Source organism: Melozone crissalis, unplaced genomic scaffold (assembly GCF_028551555.1).
Source record: "Melozone crissalis strain CALT ecotype California unplaced genomic scaffold, PUWL_Pcris_2 ptg000018l_1, whole genome shotgun sequence".
NCBI lineage: Eukaryota > Metazoa > Chordata > Aves > Passeriformes > Passerellidae > Melozone > Melozone crissalis.
The window spans coordinates 15,272,871-15,297,561 of record NW_026535796.1 but is presented as its reverse complement, the minus strand read 5'-3'; the positions used below and the strand labels follow the sequence as shown (position 1 = coordinate 15,297,561).

At 36.1% G+C, this 24,691-nt stretch overlaps 1 protein-coding gene across 4 annotated transcripts in view; it reads left to right on the top strand.

Annotated features, from left to right (window-relative positions):
- LRRC4C (leucine rich repeat containing 4C) overlaps positions 1-24,691 on the top strand; it is a 483,012-nt gene that overhangs the window by 192,925 nt on the left and 265,396 nt on the right. For all 4 annotated transcript variants that reach the window (XM_054275195.1, XM_054275201.1, XM_054275194.1 and 1 more), the window contains exon 2: positions 7,396-7,485. The gene's annotated coding sequence lies outside the window, so the exon portion shown is untranslated. The remainder of the gene's footprint in view (positions 1-7,395; positions 7,486-24,691) is intronic.

The following is a 24,691-nucleotide window of genomic DNA, read 5'->3' as shown; positions in this document are numbered from 1 at the left end:
CATATCTGTCTCAAATCCCTTCTGATCTCTAGCCTTGTACAACCTGAAGTTCACCTTCAGAGTCCTTTGCAATTCTTAACTTTTTGTTTCAGTGCTGAGGTCTTGTAGGTCTTAACCTCTGAAGCTTTTGCACCCATTTTGGATGGAATTGCATTAATTTTCTTTGGAGTAGTCTGTGCTGAAAACAGTGTTGATAACACAAGAATGTTTTTTGTCATTGCTGAGCAGAGCTTACACAAAATGAGGACTTGCTTTTCGTCCCCCAGTGCCCAGCAGTGAGCAGGCTGGGGCTGCACAAGGAGCTGGGAGGGGACACAGCCAGGACAGCTGAGCTCAACCATGCAAAGGGATATTACAGACCATAATGTGTCATGCTCAGCAATGAAACAGTGAGGGGGAGAAAGGAGCAGGTACTGCTCTTGTTTAGAGACTGGTTGAACCAAGTCAGCTGGTGGTGAGCAATGAGTTAGATTTTTTTAAAAAAAAATTATTAATATTTCTTGGGTTTATTCTTTTTAGGGGGTGGAAAAGGCATCTACCATTTTTTTGTCATATTAAACTATTCCAACATATGACTTTTCACAGTTTTAGCATTGCAATTCTTCTTACACAGCAGGTCAAAAAGTAAACGGGCAATTGGGTGTGTTCAGCTGCTTACTGGGTTTAAAAAGTGATATTTATTCAATCCTATGCATAATTTCCTTCATTTATTTCTTTCACTTTCAGCTCTATGCCTTCTCTCCTGCTTCTTTTAGCACTTGGAAGGACTTCTAGCTTGCTTTAATTTTCCTTTCTTCTGATCATCTTTCAAACTTTCCTTACAGATTCTTTTTCAGAGATTTTCAGTGTAGCATGCTCTCCAGCTGTTGTGACTTCAGTTAGCAATAAACTGATTCTTGTTCAAACTCTAAATTAAAAGATGAGGACAAAAGTATGGTGATAAGTGTTATATTATGGGCTTTATTTGTTTGGCTGTTGGATTGGATTAGTCAGGATTCTGCTTACATGGTGCTACACGGTTTTATGCAGTGCTTTGTAGTGAATCTGCTGGTAATACAGCAGTGTAATTTTCTGAAACTACAGATGAATAATTAGCTGTTTTTTAATATGTAGGTCAAAACTGTGAACTGATTTTTGATTAAAAAGTTGATAATTTCTTAATAATAACATTGTTAATTTGATTTTTTTTCATGTTCTTAAAATTTATCTATAGATGATTCACAAATACTTTCAAGCTCATAGCTAACACCTGTTAAATTTTGATTAGTTTCAATCAGCAGCATAGTTTTATTTTTCTATTGAAAGGTTATACAACTAGTCAGTGACACTGAAAATTTTGAATTATGCATTGAAGGAGGTGGGTTGGTGTCACTTAAATTCTTCTTATGTTTTCCATGTGATTTTCAATTTACTTCAGTATATTTTCTAATATTTGCTTTTGGATTTATTCATAGTGACTAGCTTCTTTCCCGATCTAAAACAGCCTCAAAAATGAGGTGTAATTTGACCAATAGCAATTTAAATAAAAAGATTAAAGGAATATTTAAATTTTAACTTTAGCATATGTCTGTGTTCTGTTATGACAAAAATTTTCATATGTACAGGTGAGGGCATGAGTATAAATAAGGCAAATAGTTACAAATATTGTATAATAGAACTTAACTACCATTTGTTAATTGCTTTCATGAATGTTATAGCCTTTTAGTATGATGTTGACAAGAATCTGTCTTGGCAACTGGCAGGAACTTTTGAAAATATTCTGTGTTTTTCTTATCCATGTGATTAACAGTAGTCAGATGGGAGCCACCACTCCATGAGGTCTGGTAAAAAATCAGTGTTATTGCCTGCTATCGACTTATGAGTTCTAATTTTATTATGACTGACAGTTTATTATTAGTTTATTGCAGTTCTTGCATTATGTTTTTTGTTTTTTAAATACTCCATCAAATTTATGCAAATGATATTGGGTTTGCATGGCATTGTCTGGACTGCTTTTATATTGCCTACTGTTTAGATGATGTTTGTAGTTTCATGCAAGCATTTGGATTTTAAGCAGGCAATTAATGTTTGAACGCTTGTTGAAAAAGCACTTTGCTATATTCACAAAATGTAAAGAAATTGCCAAGAACTGGGTTACATGTTTATAAACACAATACAGAAGCTTAAGTAACATCTTCCATTTTAATTATGAGAGAGTCTCAGAATTGAAATGTAACATGAATTGTTTTCTCAGGTCTGTTTTAACTGATGTGATTCCCTTTCTGCTTGCTTTTGAGAGTGTAGAAATACAGCAACCAGACTGAAACTAGTTTCTTTACATGCAGAGCTTCCATTTCAGGCCTTAAAGCTCATAAAGCCTACTTAAACTTATGCACTGACCTTGTTTTTTCTGAGTTATGTACCTGTGCTCCATCAGTAATCTCAACAATCTTTCACTTCCCCTTGGCTAAATTTGAAGATTAAGAAACATGGCAAAGTTCACGAGGGAGGTGCAGGAAATCAAGTGAATCTTGGATACGTTAACCTGTAAATTTTGAGTGTCCCTTGTCAGGACACCTTAAAATCCATTGATTTCAAACATCTCAGTTCTGTGAGTGACCAGGATTCACAACTACCTCTGTGGTTTTTTCGCCCTAGTAATACATGGACTGCCTGAAATTAAATAGAATTTGCTTTCTGTGTCTTCCTTTCTCCTCCAGAAATTTGGCCCTGAACTATATGGCAAATACAGGAATAATGTTCAAAATAGAATTGTAATGCATTTGGCTAAAAAGAGGAAAGAATAGGTATGCCTAATAATGCCTACAACATATTTATTTCTTCTCTCTTCGTGGGAGGCAGCAACCCCGTTCGTGGTTCTGAAAAGATTCTGCATTTTTTCGTAATGTTAATAAATTGTGAAAATAGGTTGATTACAATAATGTTTTGTCTGGGCAGGTCTTGACATTGTTTACTGTAATTATTAGGTTTAAGGAAAGAGGGCAGGAAGATGCATTAGGAAAGAGTAAGTCTCTCTAGTGGTTTTGCAAAAGAAAAATTCCAGTCTTTGTAATTTATTTGTGAGATGTAGTGTCACTGTTAAACCCCAAAGCAACACCACCTGATGTCATGAAAGTTCCTGCAGCGACAGACAGCACTTCTTGCAATGAACTGACTAATTTCTGAGAAGCTCTGTATGATTCCTGGAAGCTCATAGTGCTGCTCAATTCACTTCCTATGTGCAGCTTTCACTGATTGTTCCTTGTGCAGCAGCTGTAAAACAAACAAAGCTGAAAGCAGAGAAGCTTGTGAATTGCAGGCACTACTGTACCTTAATGGCTCTGTGTGGAACCAGTGCCTTAGAAAGAGTTTGAAGCTATCACCTTTCCTTTTGGATAAAGCATAAAACTACCCAAGCTCTCCTGTAGTAATTACATTATCTACTTCTTAGCTTTTGAGCTGTAGAAATAATGACCAAAACCTGAGCTCTTCCAGTTAATTCAGTGTAGCTGTATAACTTCTGAAATTTCTGTTTTAGTAACACCAGCACTAGCTTGAATTATTTTGTACTTTGTGTTGGCTCTTAGACAGTTGCATTCTGAATGCTCAGAGGGATTTTGATTGAAAAGTTGCCCATGGCACTGCTGTGTTTGTGTTCTAATGCCTTTAAGAGAAAGCAATAATTTGAAATGTACGAGCAATGTTTCATAAGCTTCAGGTATGCTCACTCATTTTCGCTATGAAAATTCAGCCTGACACAAAGTCCTTAACTAGCCCTTCTGTTTATCCAATGCTACTGAAATTTGGCAGACTTCGGTCTCTTTTTTTCCTTTTCAGCAAAAAAAGTTCTGTTGTTACATTTTCTCCCTATTTTGCTCATTATAAGCATTGTTTTAGTCTCCTCTACACTATTACCTTATGCTCCTCTAAGTTAATATAAAAGGACTGACTAGGACTGAACACATTTTGTTGTGGGCTAATTGGCTGGCCTTGTGTCAACTCTGCTGCTCTTTCTGTCATCTAGAAAACTTCATTAACCTTGCATGGTAGTGCTATGGGTTGCCTTTGTTGCAAACTGCTGCCCCCCAAAAAAGCCAAACCAAAACCAAACCAAAAAAGCATGGTAGAAAAGCAACATAGAGATGTGGTCATGTGGAGAGGAAATGTCTATTTAAGGATAAATTTGGAAAGACTGGGTCAAAATGTGTCTTATAGCTACAAAAAGGGTTGTAAGACTTTATAAAGGGAAGATGATGAAAAAAAGATGAGTTATTCAGTGAATCATCATGAAAAAGGGTTAATTAAAAGCCTACTTTTAATAATGAACTAAAATACAGGCAATAATAATTGAAACTGGAAGTAGTTGAGTAACTAGAAACTGTTAGTGTTGGAGAACTTGCAGGACAGACAAGTTGAAAAGAGTCAGTATTGCACCTAGCTGGGCCTTTTAGGGGACTATCAAGAACATTTAACATATTACTCCGCTGCTGAAGTGGCAAGTTAAAATAAAACGAAGTACAAATGCAATAGAAATGTATGTATGACATAGGGATATTTCCATTTAACTGTGAGTGGGGCATTTTGTTTACATCTGGCCACTGGAGAAGTTTTGATAAATACAGATGATGTGATAGTAGGAAACAAAAGCCAGTGAAATTACCCAAGGTTTGTAGAGTGGGTTTTTACACTGAAGAGTGAGTTGTTTTCATTCTCACTGCAGCTGACACAGGAACTTGTTTTTTTTATTTTCTAGTTTTAGATATTGGCCATACAATATTAAGGATAACAGAACAATGGAGAAATACTGTCATGGATGTTCTCTGCTAATAGTTTCTTGAAGTAACTAGAGGGCAAGTAGGCAGAAGGTTGTCTGAATATCCTTGATTCTATTTCAGTAGATGAGTGTATGTGCTAGGTGATTAGTTGAATTCTTCTGAAGACCTGCATTTGGAGACTATTAATAAATAAAAGTAAGTTACACTGCTCTGGGGGCGTGGATGTTGAAAACATCATACACATTTTTCTGTCTTTCAGCTTGCTATGCTTAATCATTATCATTCTCTTAGCTACAATGTTTCAAGCTCAAGACCCTCTGCAGTGTACACAGCACTAATTATAACACCCTTGACTAATGTTTGTGTAAAATTTTATAATTATGTCAATATTGCATCATGCTGATTAAATGTGGTTTCATATATAGAGTATCTCACCTTAATTCATTCTTTTGCTGCTTTTCCCCTTAAAGTCCCAGTGTTAAACTTTCAGCAGTGATTATTAAAATATAAAATGTTTTTGCATGAGAAGAAAATTGGTTTCAGCTCTTCACGTTGAATAGCGATAATTTTGGTCACTACTTGAGCATGGACTGTGAGATGAACTATTTTAGAGGACTTAATATTTTTATTTCTTCATAAAACTATTATAATCTTCCTCTTCCTTGAATTATCTTCTGTAATGGGCCATACCAATGACTTCTTAAATGTCACTAAATTGATTTTTTCCCCCAATTTTTACATTTCTCTGGTTTAATTTCATTTTTTTCTCACTCAAATTTCTAATATTTTTACTCTAGTGATCTTTTCTTCCATACTCTGTATATTCACAATAAGCAGATGCTACCAGGCGCTAGATATTTCTATGTGGTCACTGTAGGCCCTAACCACACTTATACTCTTAAGTGGCAGTCCTAATATTCTGTGGCCACACATATGGATGTGAAACAAAACTTCACTACATTATCCAAGGCAGAAAGGCTGCATTAAACTGCTGCAGGAATAAGTTATATTTTAGTTGGTCCTGTGGAGACATTTCTATGAGAGTCAAAGGAGGTGAGCTGAGCATGAATGAATCTTTTGAAATTTTTTCTTATAAGAGATAGTTTGATGAGGGAAAGGCTACAGATACCTAAGTTTTACATGGAAAGATAGTTATACTGTGTTTCATGCACTTGTTTACTTTCTGTGAACCCATACATGACTTTTGAACAACTGGAAGTTGTCAAACTAGGCAAGGGGCTATTGGGAATAAAAGAATCATAGAATAGCCTGAGTTGGAAGGGCCCTTCTAAAGGTCATCTGGTTCAACCCCTTTGTTGTGGGCAGGGACAACTTCCACTAAATCAAGTTGCTTGTAGCCAGTCTTGTTTCTTTATGGTTAGATAAATGCAGGATGTCAGAACTACTGTTCGATAAAATGCTGACAAAACTGGAAAGCTGTGTCATGCTACCAGCACTCATTCCATGAGAACCTGCATGCCACCCCTTATTTCTTTGTAAGAATTTGATGAAGTTTTAGAGGGTGTATGGACTTAGTAGACATAACCTAACATATTCTCTCACTGAAAATATTACCCTCAGTAATATCTTCTCTCAGTCTTGAAAGGTTAAAAATTACCAAAATCTTCTAAGTAATTTTTCCCTTATTTTGTTTGGTGTCCTCATCTGTGGGATGGCTGAGTACTGGTTCACAGGGGTCACAAACAGTAAGGAAAGAAACCTAATTAGTTATTCAGTTAAAAATATTCAGGAATCTGAAAGAATACATTCACTTGTCAAAAATGCTTGAAATTCCCTGTTGACAGCAAGTCACAACACTGATGGAAATCTTATAATGTTTTGTTATTTTAGGATAAGAAACAAGACTTGCTAACTAGGGTTTGTTTACAGGTACTGATTTTTTAAAATCAGTATAATTTCCTACTAGAAGGAAAGTTATGCCCTCTAAGCTTCTTTCAGAGCAGTATAAATGAACTGTATATAGAGCATATATTCACATGTATATATGTATAGAGTAGTCTTCATTTTCTTGCCAGCCTATTCCACTCTTAAAATGATTTTACTGCAAGAGTCTATTATTCAGCCTACCTGTTTCTTTTTTTTTCATGTGTTCTCATTAATACATATTGAAAAGGGATAAAAGAAGGTATGCTGGGATATAATATGCAGGATTTTCTTCAGATCCTTTTCCCATTAATATTCAAGGAAAACCTGATTTTCTTTTTTTACATAAGAAAAATGTTAGGGTTTTTTTGGACATGATCCCATTTTTTCTTAGACTATTTGTGAAAGGCATTTTTGGTAGAAATTGAGAATACTTGCTTCTTGAAAATAAAACCTTTGCTCCTGGTGGTACAGAATAAAACAGAAATATTAAACTCCCTGCAGTGCAAGTAACACTAACCTATACATTAAACATACCTTGAGTATTAAAAAATATTAATAGTTTGCTTCCCTTACAAATGAAGATTTAATTATGCAGGATTTTTAATGAAGTTGTGACATGTTCCTGTAAATTTCCCAGCTGTAGTAATGTATTTTCATATTATTGTCACAGTGTGGCTACAAAAAAAAACCCCAAAAAAACTTTGAATAATTTAACCTCACTTTTATTTTTTTATTACTTGTTTTTGTCTTTCAGAAATGAATTCCTTTATTGCAAGAAATTGTGATTATTTATTGAGTCAGAAAGAAAACAGACTGATGTTCTCTTGGGTCTTCTGAACAACATGTAAGTTAAAGTTTTCTGTAACCCTGATTATGTCTTCAATTTAGGTAGTGATTATTATTTGATTTTACCAAAGAAACCATTGGTTGGAGATGTTTCTTAATGTATTTTTTTTTAGTACTGCAGCAGCTAAGTGATAGCTGTGACAGTGGCAGATTGTCTGAGGCAATACCTTTTGGAAGATATTTTTATCCCCTTGTTTTACTTTGCACATTAATATTCATCAGTTCTACTAATCATTTGTAAGCTTCACATAGGCAGGTTCATAGCAGCACAAGTTAAAATCCATCATAATTGTTAAGCAAAGCTCTGAAAAAAAAAATTTATGCAGGGCCTACCTGCTCAGCAAAATGATCTGGCACTAAGTAAGTGCCTTTATGTGTTAACTTCCCCCCAAAATAGCAGTATTGTGACCTTTTCTGGTAGGAACTGCAAAAACACAACTACACAGTGCCTGACAGAAGTGTAAAATCTGATTAAAATTTTCAGTTTGAAGGAGATGCTAAGTAGTATTAATGACCTTCTCTGACTTAATGCACTAGCACAGAAAGGGAGGCTAAAAAGTTTGTTTGCTCTTTCCCAGGGCGATGTGTGTGGAACAATGTCGCTGCTCAGTAGCAGCATGGTTTCTGGTATTGCTAGTGGAACAGCAGACTTAACTTTTCTCCTGTTGATGTTTGATTTCATTGCCATAAGCATTTCCTGACTGATAAAGGCACAGTTCTTGAGGTTCATGTTGGATCTCTATTATTTGTTTGACTTTTGAAAGGCTAATTGAATTCAGCTTTGTTCAAGGCATGGTCTTGGTCTTTTATGGACATAGACCTTTGTGAGGACAATTCATGGGATCTAGTGTTAGGAGACTGAATATCTGTCATCCAAATAGTCATGCACTCACACAGAAAGAGGACTTTGACATCCTGGTTTTCAGTGTTTTCAGTATGATTTCTGTCACTGTTTTTAGAAATACTCCAGTCCATGAGTAGAAGAGATGTCACTGGCTGAGGTGATGTGCCACATCTAGTGACTAGTCAGAACTTAAATGTGAGGTTTGACACAGAGCCAGCCAACTTGTCTTTGTTCAGGCGAACTTTCCAACTACTCTAAAAGTAAATTACCTAATATAAGATGGTATTTTCACAAATAAATTATCAGTTGAAGGAACGAGTGGTTTGAATGTGTTCAACTATAGGTGGGCATTCGCAAACTGGGATGCAAAAGCTATGCAATGGAAACTGCAGTGTGTCTGTGCTCTCTACTGAAAAAATGACAAGAAGCTGCAAAATGGGTCCCTGGACAAAAAAGTTCAAGATGTGCTGTCAAAATTCTTGTTTTAGCTGAGCAGTGGACACCAATGTTTGTAGCTTCCTAGAGGACTAGACAGGCAGAAAAATAAAAACTGGGCATCCCTTTATCAACATCTAGATAGTTTTTTTTCTGATTCATAAATACTTTCAGTGTCTTGATCAGAGGATTTAAGATCAAGGTTTTCATTTTTAGGGAATAAAATAGATTTTTCTTCATTGTGTTGGGAAGATGAATTCTTTCATTTGATATGTTCATTAGGTTTTGTGATAGAAGCCATCAATTTGAAATAAAAAATTAAATGTCTTAGTACCATTTTATTGTGCAGACTAAGAGTTAGGTTGCAGCTGACCTAAAATGACTGCATAGCTACTGGCTATAGCTGATCAGGAAGCCTCAACTTTCCATATGTGGCATCCCATCATTTACATTTTCTGCTATTACAATTTTATGATGCCTAGTCGTTCTCTCTGGTTTTTGGAAGACTCTTAGTCCCTGTTGTTGTAAAAGGTTAGCAAAAGCTGTGCTGCATGCAGTACTAATTTATTTACACCCTCCATCAGTCTAGGAGCTAACAAGACAACTAAACACACGTGCTGCAAGTGTTTGGTTTTCAGCACATGCAGCAATCAAAGGAATTCTGGCAGCCACAGGGTGGTGTCAGTACTAGTGAGAACTGATCTACATTTTCCAAGAGGTTTTTTTTTTCACATCAAAAAATGCAGATTAGTGGAAACTAAAATCTGTGTCCTCAGCCTTTCATCCCAACTGGCTTCCTGATAAACTTTAGGAATAACAGTGCTTTTCCACTGGTAGCTAATTAAACACAGTTCTCTCATGGAAGCTGTGTGACACAAAACCTGCAAGGTAGAAATTGGACTGTGCCCCTAGCTGGGGTGTTTCGGTGCTAGAAGTAGCTCCTAGGAACTCTGAAGGCCTGGAAGATGGGGTTGGGGCTGGAGCCCTCTGAGCTTTTAAAAGGCTTGTCTTGCTCAGGGTGCTTCACTTCGGGGGTTAACTCCCAGCTTCCAGACCAGCTTACAGGATTTTTAAGTACTTGACAGTACATTGAGGATCTGTGAACCTGTGGCAGCTCATGATAAGTTTTGTTTTTGTACTGCCTTAATATCTTTCATTTCCTAGAGTTCTGCCTGATTCAGTTTGTTCTGTTTGTTTTTTGTTATTTTTTAATCATTATTTGATAGAATAGAAATTCTGTTAGGAGTTTTATTGTTGTGTGATTTGGGGGGTGAAAATATAATCATCTGAGTAGTGCTGATAATAATCCAGGTACATAATGTTTTAAAGAGATTTCGTGTGGATATTGTTCTTCAGCTGAAAACATTGTTTGGGAATGATTGATTTAATTATTTTCTCCAGTTAGAGTCTTGGCTTCTAACTGGAAGCATTTTATTCTGTGTGGTTACTTGAGGCACTGTTATTTTCAATTCAACAGGAAATGGCTCTAAGTAAGAGCACAGAAATGAGTGACATTGTGTTAGGGGACTGCATATCTCAAAATACACAGCTTCAGCCTGCATGCAAAAACATCATTTAGCTGTGATAATAGAAATTAGATTTCAATCAGCATGTTCTTTGTTATTAATCCATTTTTCTCCTTTCATCTGAAGAGGTCCTAATAACATGTTAGACAAATCACACTCTTTAAAAGCTGATTTGAAATAAAAATGCTTTTGAAGCCTTGTGATTTTGGGCATGCATTTTGTAATAATAATATGTTTCCTTGCTGCTAATGTATTGACGCATACTTTTAAATGTGCACAATGTTGTTCTTTTATTTTGGTCCAAGTTTATTGTTAGGAATTAAATAATTCTTCCTATTTAAGCAAATTTGTGAGGAAACCATAGGAGGTACAGTAAGAACATTAGATTTGAACATCTAATAAAGACCTTAAGTTCTAAGGACTGGTTATTAATTTGGAAGGTTGAAGGCCTGAGGTTAGCTTTTCCCTTTGGGGGCAGAAGTGATGGTGTTTCAAGTAGTTATAAATCTTTGATGTTTCATCAGTTTCAATTACTGTCTGAAGGTGAGGAATTTGTAGCGTGTGCACCCAAGCAAACACTTCTGTGTGCGTTCTGCATAGGAGCACTCTCATATAGGTTAGGTTTTTATTGGAGTCTCAACTGCACAACTTTATACAGCTTCATTCTATCATTTTTTGTGATACAGAGAAAGACACTTATATGAAGGCTTTTGATAGGCTTCTGTGCTTATCATTTTGATTTCTAGGGCCAGCTTGAAGAACAAAAGAATTACTGCCAAAGATGTTGTGAATTTACTGCTAATTTAGTAACATTTCTCAGTTTCTTCTGCTGCTTTTAGTCTAGCAAATCTTAGCTACCTAATATCTCCTTTTAAAAACACCCTTTTGAGGTGGGAGGGGTTGGGGAGAGAAAACAATTCCCCTCTGTGAATGTGGCTATAATGCTCTATCTGAGCATACACTTCCTGACAGCCTCCCACCCAAAAGAGGGTGGTGTGCCCAAAATCCTTGTCTTAAAGACCTTAAAGGGGCCTCTCAGTATTATTGTCTGCTCTCCTACAATTTCGCTGCTTCTTGTAGGGTTGATTTCACCACACACCCTTTTTCTTTTACAGTCTTGCTTTTCAGCATCCTTCAAGCTGTGTGAGTGAAATTGGATTGGATGAGTAGGATCCTCTGGTCCATGCTGCCACAAATGAATTGACAGCCCATGGACAACAAAACCCCACTCAACCTGCAAAGGGTCCTCTGGATGAATGGGGCCAAGAGCTTGATATATTCCCTTCTCAAAATCCAGTAGCTTTAGGACCTCCTCATGTACCAGTGTCCAGTCACAAGAAGCTCTTTTTCTGGTTAAATCATAAAAAGCTCTTTTTCTGGTTAAATCATAAATCATTTCCATACGATGGAAAATAATTAGGAGAATGCTTCCTCCAAAGCCCCGGTAATAAGGGACATAACCAGGTGCATCTTTGGGCAATCTTTGTGTTTTTTCTGCTCTGGCCTCCTGTGGCCATCCTTCCTCAGGAGGTGCTTCTGCTCTGATAGCCACGCTTGGGCTATACTGGGCCTGCAGGGCAGGGGTGGGACCTTGCTTCCAGTGTGCTAGTGACTGACAGCTGCACTAGAGGCTCCAAAGGGGATGGGGTGTGGGGCAGAGCACTATTCCACCTTTGCTGAACTTGATCTGCCCCCTCCCACACATCCCGTAGTTGTTTTGAGCCAGACACAATTTTTTTTCAGTCTTTCTCAGACTGCTGAGGTACTGGGCTTATTAAAAATTAATTTGAAATGTATCAGGCATTAATGCCTGTGAGAAAGTATGGCTAATATTATTAGGTGTCTGAGCTGCTTCCACACACCCAAGGCAGAAAGTGAAAGAATAAAAAAAGGCTTTGCTTAGAATACATCAAAACCACATGCAGTTAATCTAGTTGTCATAAACCATCACGTATATTAAATGCAGTTTTTTATGTGCTTAAATTAAATTAACTTCATTTCTATTATTTCTATTCTTTATTTCTATTAAGTGTTTGCATTCCTTAGATACTTTCATCCTCATCAGCTTAGTACAATATTATTTATGCCATGAATCACATGTTAAATACGACTTTATTCACAAAACTGAAAAGCTCTACTGACTCATTTATAGGTTTTCAGTTTTCAGACTGCACATCTGGCTGACAGTAAAATTACTACAAAATTATTTTGTCATCCTAGTCTCTTTGGAACAGGAATAAGATATGTCCTGTACATCACCAGTTTATGGTCTTGGCATTTAAAATATTTCTGGTAGGTACAGCGTGGTTGATACCAAGCTGAAGCTTCTTAAGTTATATCCTAAGTGTTGGCAAATGCCTTCCCCCCCCCCCCCCCCCCCCCCGATCCCTCACTTGCCTCCTTAGAGCTTTGATATATTTACATACAAACAGCTTCTGAAGATGAAGAAATTAAACATGTTATCCACTGTAATTCTCCATGACTGTCTTTTAAAATGTCAGAACAGCAATTCCAAATTTGGATTTGCCACGATTGGAGTGCTCTTGGTTTTGCAGACAGGCTTGAAGCACTGTTTAGCTCTTAAGCCCTTATTGTTATATGGTCCTGTGATCTTTTAGGCCAAGGAAATAAAAGCTCTCATAGGTGACTGAAAAATAGGAAAATAGTTTGGTTTTGTATATACTTGTTATGGACTATTTTTCTGCTAAACAGAGGGAAGTTTTCTTGGGGCAGACTCAGGGATGCTGCTTTGCTAGAGAGTTTTCTCTTGTTTCCAGTTGTCACTTGTCTTGGCTGCTGCAGAGGTGCAGGGCTGCTGTCACACAGCTGGCAGCTTGGCCCTAACACAGGGAGCAGCTGTCCATGCACTGGGTGTCAGCTGAAAGGTTGCAGCTGGGTTTGGAGGTGAGGTGTGTGCCAAGACCAGATAGGTGATGAAGCGATCTTGTTTTGATGGAAAATTTTGATAGATGTCTTACAGTACTTTGAACCTGATATACCAAAGTGTAAGAGAGTTGCACTTCTCCGCAGTTCTAAAAAGTGATGTTTGAAATTCCCTATTTTTGAGGTATTGATATCAAAACTGCTGTTGGGTGCTTCTTTGTTGCTGCTGTTTTACTGGCATCCTGACAATCCTTCTCTTTGTTGAAGTTTCATTCTGTTACAATTCTGTTTGATAAATGTTCCAAACTGCTTTATTAAAAGAAGCCGGATACTCTAGTGATTCTTACCAAGTGTATCTCTCATTTGTTGTTTGTTGAGCAAAGGGATGGAATTCATATGGTAAAGTTGTATCTGTGGTGTGAAAAATGGATACAAAGAATTTTAGCTCTTTTCTATCTCTGCAAACTGCATTGTACCTGAAAATAAATTCCAGCTCTCCATATGCATTTCTGTTGTGGCCATAGTATATGTTATTATTATTTTTCTCATAAAAAATTAAGGTAAATATTTGGTAGTATAGTTTTACATTTGCTGTGCACAGTTGTTTTTCTAGCATATCTGCTTCCCTCAAAGATAAGATGCCAGGCTGTGATTTATATATATACATGTCTGTCTAAATAATCTAAATATCGATGTCATAAAGAAGATGCATCACTTCAGTTCTGGCATTCATTGCCAATTTTATTAGAGAATTGTCACTTCTGCAAATGGAAATACTTCAAGCATTGGGAAAGAGTAATTAAGTTTGGATAATGCTATTTGACTAAAATAAAACTAATTTCTTCACTAAATTCAATTCCAAATCTATTCAGAGTTCTGGAATATTAATTTACCTATAACCTATCCACCACACACATAGTCACTCACTCATGTTTGCTACCTAATTCTATTTTGTTCCTTTGGAAGATAGATACTGTCCGCAATCAAAAATGTCTGTGCTAATTCATTCTCAGTCATTCTGGTTGTCTGTGTATGTCTATATTATATTTTTTTAAGGTACGATGTCTTAGTATTTAAGAAATCAATGCTGTTACATATGGTATGGCTATGGCCACATACTTCCACCTGAAGCAGCCATATGTTTTCTCACATTGACTTCCACTGTAATGAGAATAGTAGGAGAGGAAAAGAAGGGCAAGTGAAAATGCAGGTTTATGAGAAATATCAGCTACTTAACATCATTTGAAATAGTAAAATAAATTCTGGTGAAGAAGTTTTCCTTACTAGGTGATATAGCTAAAAATACATGGTAAATCACCAACAGTTGGCTAATATGAGTACAAATAAAGAACACGATTGATAAATAAAGCACATATTTCTCTAGCTCATCTTGCACAGAGAAAGGCAAAGGTACAATAAAATAGGAAACACCTGAAATTTCACAAGGTGATTAACACAAAATAATTAAATGCTATGAATTGTTTTATTAAGCAGACATTTTATTGAACACTTACCCCATTTCTGTTGCTGTCACCTACATAAGCTTAGATCACATTAAATTCTGCATTTTTTTCTACCAGATATGCAAAGACCTTAATTCATGGGGGGGACCTGTTGCTGGAGTCATCAGTGAATCTTATCAGGCAATGTGAAAAATACAGCTACTGTCACCCTAAACACATCTGAGATGAATCAGAGCAGCAGTGTAGCTTTAAATGTCCCTGCTGCTGCACACCATGAACCTGAAAATGGATCACTCCTGTTCTCCAGAACACAGCCAAAATGTCTCAGTAACAGAATGAGAGAGCTTCCACAAGCTGTCTCAAGGCTCTGAGGGTATAATTTTTGGAAAGCTCCTTGGCTGAGCCCAGAGTAGTAAAGATTGGTAGCACTTTCTGTAATGGTCTGCAGCAGCTCTTTTCAATCAGCCTGTGAGCTTTGAATGAGTCCATAACAATGCAAAGATGGAGTACAACATTTTTACATCTTAGGACACAGCTGGTAGGAATACTCTTTTGAATGTGAAGAGCAGCATTAAATGAAAGAGCTGACCAAAACTATTACTGTAACAGTTCTGGAGATAAAGAGTAGTCTGTTCTAATGTCCTGGTCTGAATTTAGGAGACAGACATCTCAATGCAGGTATAATCCTAGCTATTAGATACTCTTCTGTCCCTCTCTTGTTTTTTCTCAACTTGAGACAACTGTGTTTCTGTGAGTTTAAGATGGTTTGATTTGAAAGGGGAAAAAAAAGAAAAGGGTCAAAAATTTAAAGTAACTTCAAAAAAGTGGGTGTCAAAGAAATCCATTTGAGGATGCTGTGATTTTTCCTAGAGGAGTAGTTCTGTTTGAGATTACTATGAGACAAAGCTATCACGTAACAAAATATGGGATTTTACACAAACTTCATACTCCTGGCATCTTTTTTAGTCAGTACTTAAATGATTTTCTGTTTCAAACGTTGTTAACTTGGATAAATGCCCACATTTCATGCTCCAATTTGTGTACATATTTTAATGCTAATACCTTAGTAAAACAATTGGTAAAAATAGTGATGTAAAAATGGTGAACACCTAATTTATATTTCATGTATGAAAAATAGAGAATATAAAATAAAGCAACTTTTGTCTCTCTTTCACTGTATTAGTCCATTTTGAGACACTTCTCAAGCTTCCATGGAAACATTTAGCCAGAGACCTGGAAAAGATCAGAAATATGAGCAGCAAGTTCTGTCTTTGTGCCCTCTTTGTGCCCTTTCTGCCAAGCCAGAGCAAATGTATATTTGTTACTTCTCAGTGCATGTTATGAATCAGCAGCAAATCAGACATATAGAGAAGATTTCATTCAGGGTGAGAGTGGTATTTTTTGTAATTCTTCCTTATGCCTTCTATTTTCCTGGTTTTATTGTCCTCCTAGGCCCTAAAGAACACTTTAAAGAACAATTCAAAACAGCTTTGGTACCATACTGACTCAGTTTCAATGTCATTAACTACTCCTCCATCTCATAGACATTCTCTCATGGTATTCTGAACATTTCTTTTTTCAATTCTCTTTTATTTTCATAAGCAGCTGTCTGAATGGCCAACAAAGTGCAAAAGTCTCTCTTTGCAGTACATGTAGCCAGAGGGCACATCAGATGTATAAAATGGACTGAAAGAGTATCCAGTGACACTAAGTGGTGGTGGATCAGAACAGAAAGATAAAATTCTGTTGATGCAATGGTGATGGAGATATATTATACTACAAATACAGAATGAAATCTGTTTATCTTCACCTCTGCACAGAGTAGGTGTTGTGTTTTCACTAAGGGAAAGTAACCTTTGTAACCTTTTGTTCTGTTTGGACAGAGTAATTGATGTTTGCATCTGTGCTATATTTGCTCTCTTTAGAAACCAAAACCCAACAAGGCTTTCCTGAAAAATATTTAAGCTTTACAGAACAAATCAGACATGCTTTATGGAGTGTTAGCTCCATGTCTTTACTGACAGTTATTTCTGTTTTGTGTAATACTTTCCAGATGATAATTATTAAATGCTATCAGATGCTTGATATTTTCCAAAGAAGGCAGCATACTTGTCATCATGGCTTATAGGATTTACCTTTTGCTGTGTTTCGTTTTGTTTTTGCTGCTAAAACACATAAAGTGATTACTTCACATAGAATAAAACCCCTCAAAACACCTTTAAAAGCATTTCCATATTCTTTTTGAACATGTAATAGGATATGTGTGCTTATCCATAAATTATTCAGCATTGTTGAGTGTAAATGTGGTGCATTGGGCTTGCTACAGTTGGACTTTCCCAATCTAAATGATTGTACAGCTTACAGTTGGCAATTCTGTTAGACTTAGTTGCTAGTTTAAGGTAAGGAAGGACTGCAGATGGAACACCCTGGTTTTGTTATGGGGATCCCATCCCCCAAATGTTTTGACTTCTGCTCCCAGAAAACTGCCCCACACATTTGCTTGTATACAGAGTAGGAAGAGAGATGCATTATCCCTGTGTATAATAGTGCTTTATTAAAGGAAGTCTTCATACCAGCCTAAATATACTTCATCAAAAAAAGAAAGAATAAAACAGTGTATATATATATATAGAAAGTCAAAGTTGAAGTAATAGGCTACAAACCCAGAGAAGTCTGCCACATGTGCAGGAAGGTTCAAAGAAGCCTGATGAATGGGATGGTAGAAGCAAGTAAGTTCATGTAAGGGGAAGAATTGCTATCTGTCAATGTATTGACAAATTGGCAAATTCATGGATAAATTCTACAGGAATAATAGGATCATTATATGTACTAATAGATTAGACTGTCCTATATCTTGAATTTTTGGATTGTGGTGTGTGCAGAGGACCTTCACCAAAAAATAAACTTGTGGAAATCATGTTTACAGAAGATTGCAGAAATAGAACTTCAAATGAAATCTTGAAGAATAAAGCAAGAAAGGACATGGTAGCAAGGATTTTTTTGTAAAACATGCTGTCTGACTCTGAAGAACTACTGTATGATAAATGTTCTGCAGTATTTCCTTGTTTTTTGTTTTTACCAAGAGGGATAATACTGCTTTTGAAATGAAAAATTGAAGGAAGAGTTGACAGTGGAATTAATTCCCTGATAAGACTTGCTGAGCTCCAGAGCCCTACCCTTAGGAGAACTTTTGTTACTCAGACAGAGGCTATTGAAGAGGAGACTGAATTTTTACAAGACAGGTGTAAGTCTTGTTTGCTACTGTAGGAAAACATTCATGAAATTCATTTTTAACTCTTGAGAAATTTTCTCCTGTGCTACATAGTGTGTAGCTACTGAGCTCATAAGAAAACTATTTTACTAAATACAAAAATTCTAGCAAACGTCACTTATGCTACTTTTTAGGTCAAGAAGGGTAAAACGACAAGGGGCAATGTCAATAAAAGCCTCAGCGAAAGACCAGAGAGATTAAGGTAACACAAGAAAAGTAAAAGCCAGATACTATTTACAAATCAGAGTTGTTCCATTGTCAAATTAAGCAGACTAAATAAACAAAGAAGACAGAAGTTTCAGTATTGTATAGTTTTTTGAGTGGCTGGCAGATTTGGGGCAGAAAGATTTTTTTTTTTTTTTCCCAGTCCCCCTGGTGAACTGTGTACATGCAATGCTTTGCACTCAAAGGTTTTAAGAAAAAAAAAACCAACTTCTCATTTGTTATTGCTTTGTCTTTCTGAAAACTTACAGTGATAGGCATGATTTCTTTTAATATGGAGCCTGAAACATACAGGAAGTGTAATATCAGCAATTATACCTAAATTTAGGATGTTTTCTAATATATTTTAATCCCTGGGAAGAGTCAGTTAGATTTTCTGAGATAATTTTTCACTTCTGATCCATTCCAAGTGAGTTATCCTGATGCATTTGGCAGACGAATTATCTGCTTAAATGTTGATGATGCTACCAAGACTAATCTGCTAGATATAACAGCATTTAATGGTTAGAACAATACTGAGAGTGGCTGTTTGTTGGTTGCATCATGGATAAACTGTCTGGACATTAAATATTTATTTTCCTTGTTTGGTGCATAAGAGTAAGTGTTCATCTGTTGCGGGTCAATTGTAAGAGAACCTTAAAAATTGCACCAAAACCTGTCGTAGAAACTAAGTGAAAACAATAGTACTGCTTTTCTACTGGTAGGATAAACTGTATGATGCTTATATATACACCTTGTGATTTCCAAAATAATTCCTGAAGGAAGAAAAACTGGTGGCTACTGGCTTACTGCAGTGGAACTGTGCAAGCTCAGAATAGTTCTGGCAATAACAAGCTGGTTCTGGTAATAACAAGTTATACTTACATTGTAGGAATCTAAACCAGCCCCATATTATCAGAACATGCTGCTGGGAAATAAACACCACCCCAGCCAAACCCAGCACAACTTACTACACATAACAACACTTTGTTAACAAATTTTGTGAATAATCGACCTAATATCTTTGCACATACTCAATAATGTTTGCAGTGTATCAATAAAGGTGTACCCTCCTTACATCACTTTTACAAGGTGAAAAATTGTCTGACATTCTGGTAATGTAGCCTGTATATGCTCTTGTGAAGCAAGAAAAAGAAAAGGATGTATGTTTTTTGGAGAGAGAGAGAGAAACCTAGATGCAGAAAAAAGAAGCAAATAGAATTGGTGGTAAGACACAGGAACAGGTAAATCATGATGTTTATTATTATGATATTTTTATTTCTTAATTTAGGTTTTTATTTAAAGCTTTGAGATATTTACACTTAATTTCAGAAGAAATTTTCATTTTGTCTTTGAAATCTTCATGTTTTACTAATCTAATGAAAAAAGAAATTATGATGTTTGCAAATGAATAATTCTACTTCACTTAAATTTCTTCAGTGGTGCAGAAAGTTGTCAAATACAAACCCGTCAAAAATATTATGCCGAAGAAACAGCATTCAACAGTTATATCATGGCTCTAAAGATTTTTTTCAAAAATTCTGGATGTATTTTGTGTATGTGCAAAAAACAAATTTCTGATATGCCAGATTTATTTCAGGAATACAAAATTCGTTACCTGTGCACTATTTGAATTAGCCATCAGTTTAAAATCCCAGATAACAGGAGCCTGATCAATTTTATATGGCACAAATCAACTAAGTTGATAAACTGAAGTCAGCTCCACTCTGAAAGAAGTGATAAATCATTAAGTGATAGCTGAGACAAAACCAATCTGAATAAAGGGTGTAGTCCACTCTTAGACTGAGCTAGGAAAGCTTAACACTTTGTTCGCTCAACACTGGATTTTGTCAGTGGGTTTGTGAAGTTTCTTACAAGAGTCCCTTACTTCTCTCAGCTTTAAAAATGAATGTTATACTTACTGATTATTTATTCGATACTTTGAGCTGAATTGTAGAGAAAAATGAAAATTTGATAAGCATGTTTCAAGTAGTTCTCGAGCTTTGTTCCTCTTTGGCAAAAGGTGCAGAAAACCAAACCAGTTACGAATATAAATAAGGGTTTTTTTATTGTTTATTATATACTTCAAGAGAACTGAAGTTCAGCAAATCATTATTTTTCAGTGAGACTTCATTTCTGTAGGATATTTCCAAGCAACTGTAAATTAAACTATTAGCCTATACTACCGCTAATATTTTAACTGAGTGAGCAAAACTCCTTCTTTTTTGTTTTGCCTCATTATACTTATCTTTTTGCATAGTACAGGTTATGATCAATCATGATTCAAATATAAGTTTAGGTTGTTTTCCCAATTCTGTTGCCTTCAGTCTGACAGCTGCTCCCTTGACACCTCCCCAGACTAGGCAGACCTTAGAAGTAAATAATGACAGGCAAACTAAGAACTGTCTCTCATGCTGACAGTCATTTTTCATTCCTGAAAGATACTGTCAGTTTCTTGGATGACTGCTTGAGCTTTTTGGACTGCAGCCACATTTGTTTTATTTTTGAGAAGTTCAAGAGATAGCAGTGTGAAATGAGTGACCCTTTTCATCCTTCATCTTGAAAAAAAGCAGTGAAAACCAGTTTGCTCAATTTTGACATAAACTTAGAATTTTCTCCTACTTTCTTCAGTCAAAGTGAAAGTAAATGGAATTTTATTCCCTTAAAGGTGTTCTCCCCACCTTCATCCACTGATTTTTTTTCTGGGAGTCAAAATGGACAAACATGTCACCAACAGTATTTATTTTTGCACATGCAGTTTGCTAATGTGTTTCAGTAGTATTTCTGATCCCTTCAAATAAGTGCTGTTATGAAGAATTAGAAACAAAGGAAAAACAAGTTTGCTTTAACAAAGTAGCCACAGGATGTTAATGAATAATTCCTGCACTGAAATTAGATTTTTTTCTGCTGTTATTATTTCAATGAGTATGCAGTGCCATAAAGACGTATGGAGTCACTATTGTGTACAAGAGGGTAAACCTACAAATAGCAGGAACAGAAAATGCTGACTGACCCATTAGATAAAAGTTGTTCAACAAATCTGTAAGGAAAATAAATAAATCACTAAAAAGTATATTTTTTTTCTTTTCCAGTCATAGAGGAGAAAAGCAGGCAGTGTGCACTTTTCCAGTGAAAATGGAATGAATGAAATGTTCAGTATCATTCTCCACGGAAGGCCTGGAAATGTAAATATAAATGAAGCACTTTCATGATGACAGTGCATCCATAAAATCCTTTGAATTTAGGCCAAACAGCCCTAGAGAAAATGAGAAATTCCTAATGCTTCCTGCCAAAGAAAGATAAATATGATTCCAAATGGAAACTCATGAAAACAGTTGCATATCTGTTGTTATGTTATACAGTGGAAATGTTGTTTAATTACATGAAAACCAGTTGTAGGTCATGGATTTTAATCCTCAATACAAACAGAAGATAGGGTAACTGTTGATCTTCTAGCCTCACTTCATGATGTTCTTTTCAACCAAATATACAGCTAAATTTAAATTTACAAAAAAAATAAAAAAGGCAAAATGCATTAAATTTCATTCAACAAAAATACATAGAAATTTGGGTGGCAATACAGTTTGTGTGCTTGTGTCTTTTGTTGCTTTCTGAAGTCTTCCCTTTGGGACCTTGGGCTTTATATTTCATCTCTTTGCAGATGTAAAGTATTTATAATGCAGATATTAAACATAGAGCAGGAGTTCAGAGTTCCAAATTATTCCTTGTTAAGTAGTAAGCTCATTTGTACGTGTTCTTGTCACTAGAGGGAAAACCTTGATATTAAGTCTGGGATTTTTTTCCTCAAATATATCCAAAATGTCTCTTGAAAAACTCACATCAGAGGAAATAAGCGTGCCATGCTAGTAATGGATGTTAAAGTGAATGGAGAAATAGCATTAAGAAGGAAATACTATTATATTTGGTGCATAGCTAGCCTGAATAATCTATACAATTATAGAAATTACAGAAATCAGGTATTCAGAAAGGGATTAGGCATGTAGAATTAATAATGAGTATCTGCAATGGCATTAGTGAAGAGCGTATCTGTAAGGATTATAGTATTTATTATTACTGGATGTACATTTAACACATTCTTAGTATTAGAGATAACTGTGCTTCTTTGGCTAAAGTATAGTTGTAAAATCTCATTTCACTATTCTATTAAGGTTAAAATATGGAGCAACTCAGATTGAACATGGCACTTTGAAAATCAGGGGGTTTTTTTTGAGTTGCAGAAATACTGTAAGGTTGAAGGCAACAGAAATAGAATGGAGGGAAATTCCAAATACAAGAGGGAGAAATTTCAGTGATAGATGTCTTTGTCTTGGCAGCACAGAGCATCATCTTGTTTTTGGTTAATCGCTGTACAAATTTTATAGTCTATAATTATCTTTAATTATAGAGATACACAACCATTATTATGCTGAAAGGAAGATGATAGTTGTGCACAGTTAAACATCCTTCTTCTATGTCTCTTTATTTCTGGAAAAGAGTATGGGATTATAATACTCGTAGGTGTTTCTTCTGTCAGTTTTGGAGCAGTATACATAACAATCATTTCTATTACCAACTTTCATCACTCATTAAACAACTTTGAAGAACTGGGAGAAATATCTTGCTTTGTGTCAGTAGCTGGCAAAGCAAAGAGCAGCAGCAGGAAGATGAAGCTATAACTGTATTGGTGTTTCACTCTCCAAATGATCTGAGGCACTGGCCTAGCACTTCTGGGGACGGGTGGGCCTTTGTCACCGAAAATTTATCCTGGCTGCTTCTCAGTCAGGAGTGACTGAGTAGTTTCAAGGTCAGGAAGGAAATCCTCTTGGCACCTGAGAGATCCAAACCAGGGTTTGGACGGCAAGCAGTCTGGAAATGTGCCTGAAAAATGCTCCAGTGTGGATTTGCTGCTCCCTGAGGGAAAGAAACTTCTCTGTGCCGGCTGGACCATATTGAAACTGTTCGATGCTGTGACAGTACTTGATTACACAGCTGGGAAGGAGTTAGAAAAAGAAAAGCAGTATATCTTATTTTCAAAGTTTAAATGAGATATGGTTTTGCTTCTGAACAAGCAGGAGTATATCATGGAGTATATTACTCTCAGTCAAAGCTGGTAATGCAGCTCTAGATCATTCTTCTGAATATTATTTCTCAGAAAAGACTTCTTTCTGGAGTCAGCACCCCTTAATTTATCAAACATTAGGCAAAGAAGCACATCAGTGATATAAATAATCTAATAACAAGTTGCAGTTTTAATAAATACATGTTTTGCTGATACTTCTTTTTACTGAAGAAAGAGAAAAAGTACAGGAAAAATCAGAATTTATATGATATTATAATAATATATTCTTTGTAATATCTTTGTGTTTCAGATTTTTTTTGCTTGGTCTGAAAGCAAGTATTACAGTTGTAAGACCATGTGGTACATAAAATGGCAAAAATGGAGTGACTGACTGCTCAGTTCCTTTGGTTTTAACCAGAAAACAAAAAAACAAATATTTTTATGCCATTTACAGGTCAAGGAAGTACCTTCCCCTTACTTTCATTTTCAGATCACTAGCAGCTTTCTTTGCCCATCCCACTTTGTCTTGCATTTGAAAGATTTGACCAGAAAAATACTCCTACCATCTTTCCTTTTCCAAGCAAGACTTGAGCGTACTAAACACTCTGTGTTGACTCAAAGGAGAACTGTTGATACAATGGCGGAGATCTTTCAGCTTCCCAGTGGCTTCCTGCACCTTGTTTCTTGCTGTGTCTCGTGCAGACTAGGGAGGAGGGACTGCCCTTGTCCATGTGTAATACATGTGAGATGTGCAAAGAATGCACATCTCACATGCACAGTCATGCATTTGAATGATAGCAGGCCCCTACATGATCAGATTTAAGTTTTATTTAAAGGCTTGTCTTGTTGGGTTTGAATCTGTCTTCAGTGTCATCTGTTGGTACTACTCACTTGGTTCTGTGTAACGCTTGGCTTCATTTCGTTAACAAAACTTTGAACTTAGGAAGTACAGGGATCAAAAAATCTGATGCAATTAATAAATTTGAGGAAGGAGTTTGTGAGATAACTCATAAATATTCTCTTTTTTATTATGATTGCATTATTTACTCTAGATTTTATCTGCTTTCCCCTTCAAGGGTCTCCTTTGTTTCTAAAATTCTTTTATTAGGAGTCTTGGATACATGCAAAGCATGGCTTCAAGCTTTCCCAACCACTTTATGTCAGAGCTGCTTACCTGAGGTGAAGGTTTTGTAATTGGAGGAACTTTTACATAAATGCATTTCTAGTTTTCGCTTTTTGTTATGTCTGCACAGAAAAGAAAATGAACCTTGTGTTATTTGTGATATGCTGCTTTGATGGCCATCTTATTCAAATATCTGTCCATTAGGGATGTACATGCTACCCTAAAAGACATTTCACAGAAACAGCTCAAAATGCATAAAATTACCTTCTTTTTGCCAAAATGATCCTAAAGAGCACCAGCCTAGTGATTCACATCTCTCTTACGCAGTGAATCATGTGCTTTTTCTCTTGCAAAAAATATTGGCTGTAGGTTACAGTAGCTGATCAACTTTCCTCTCTT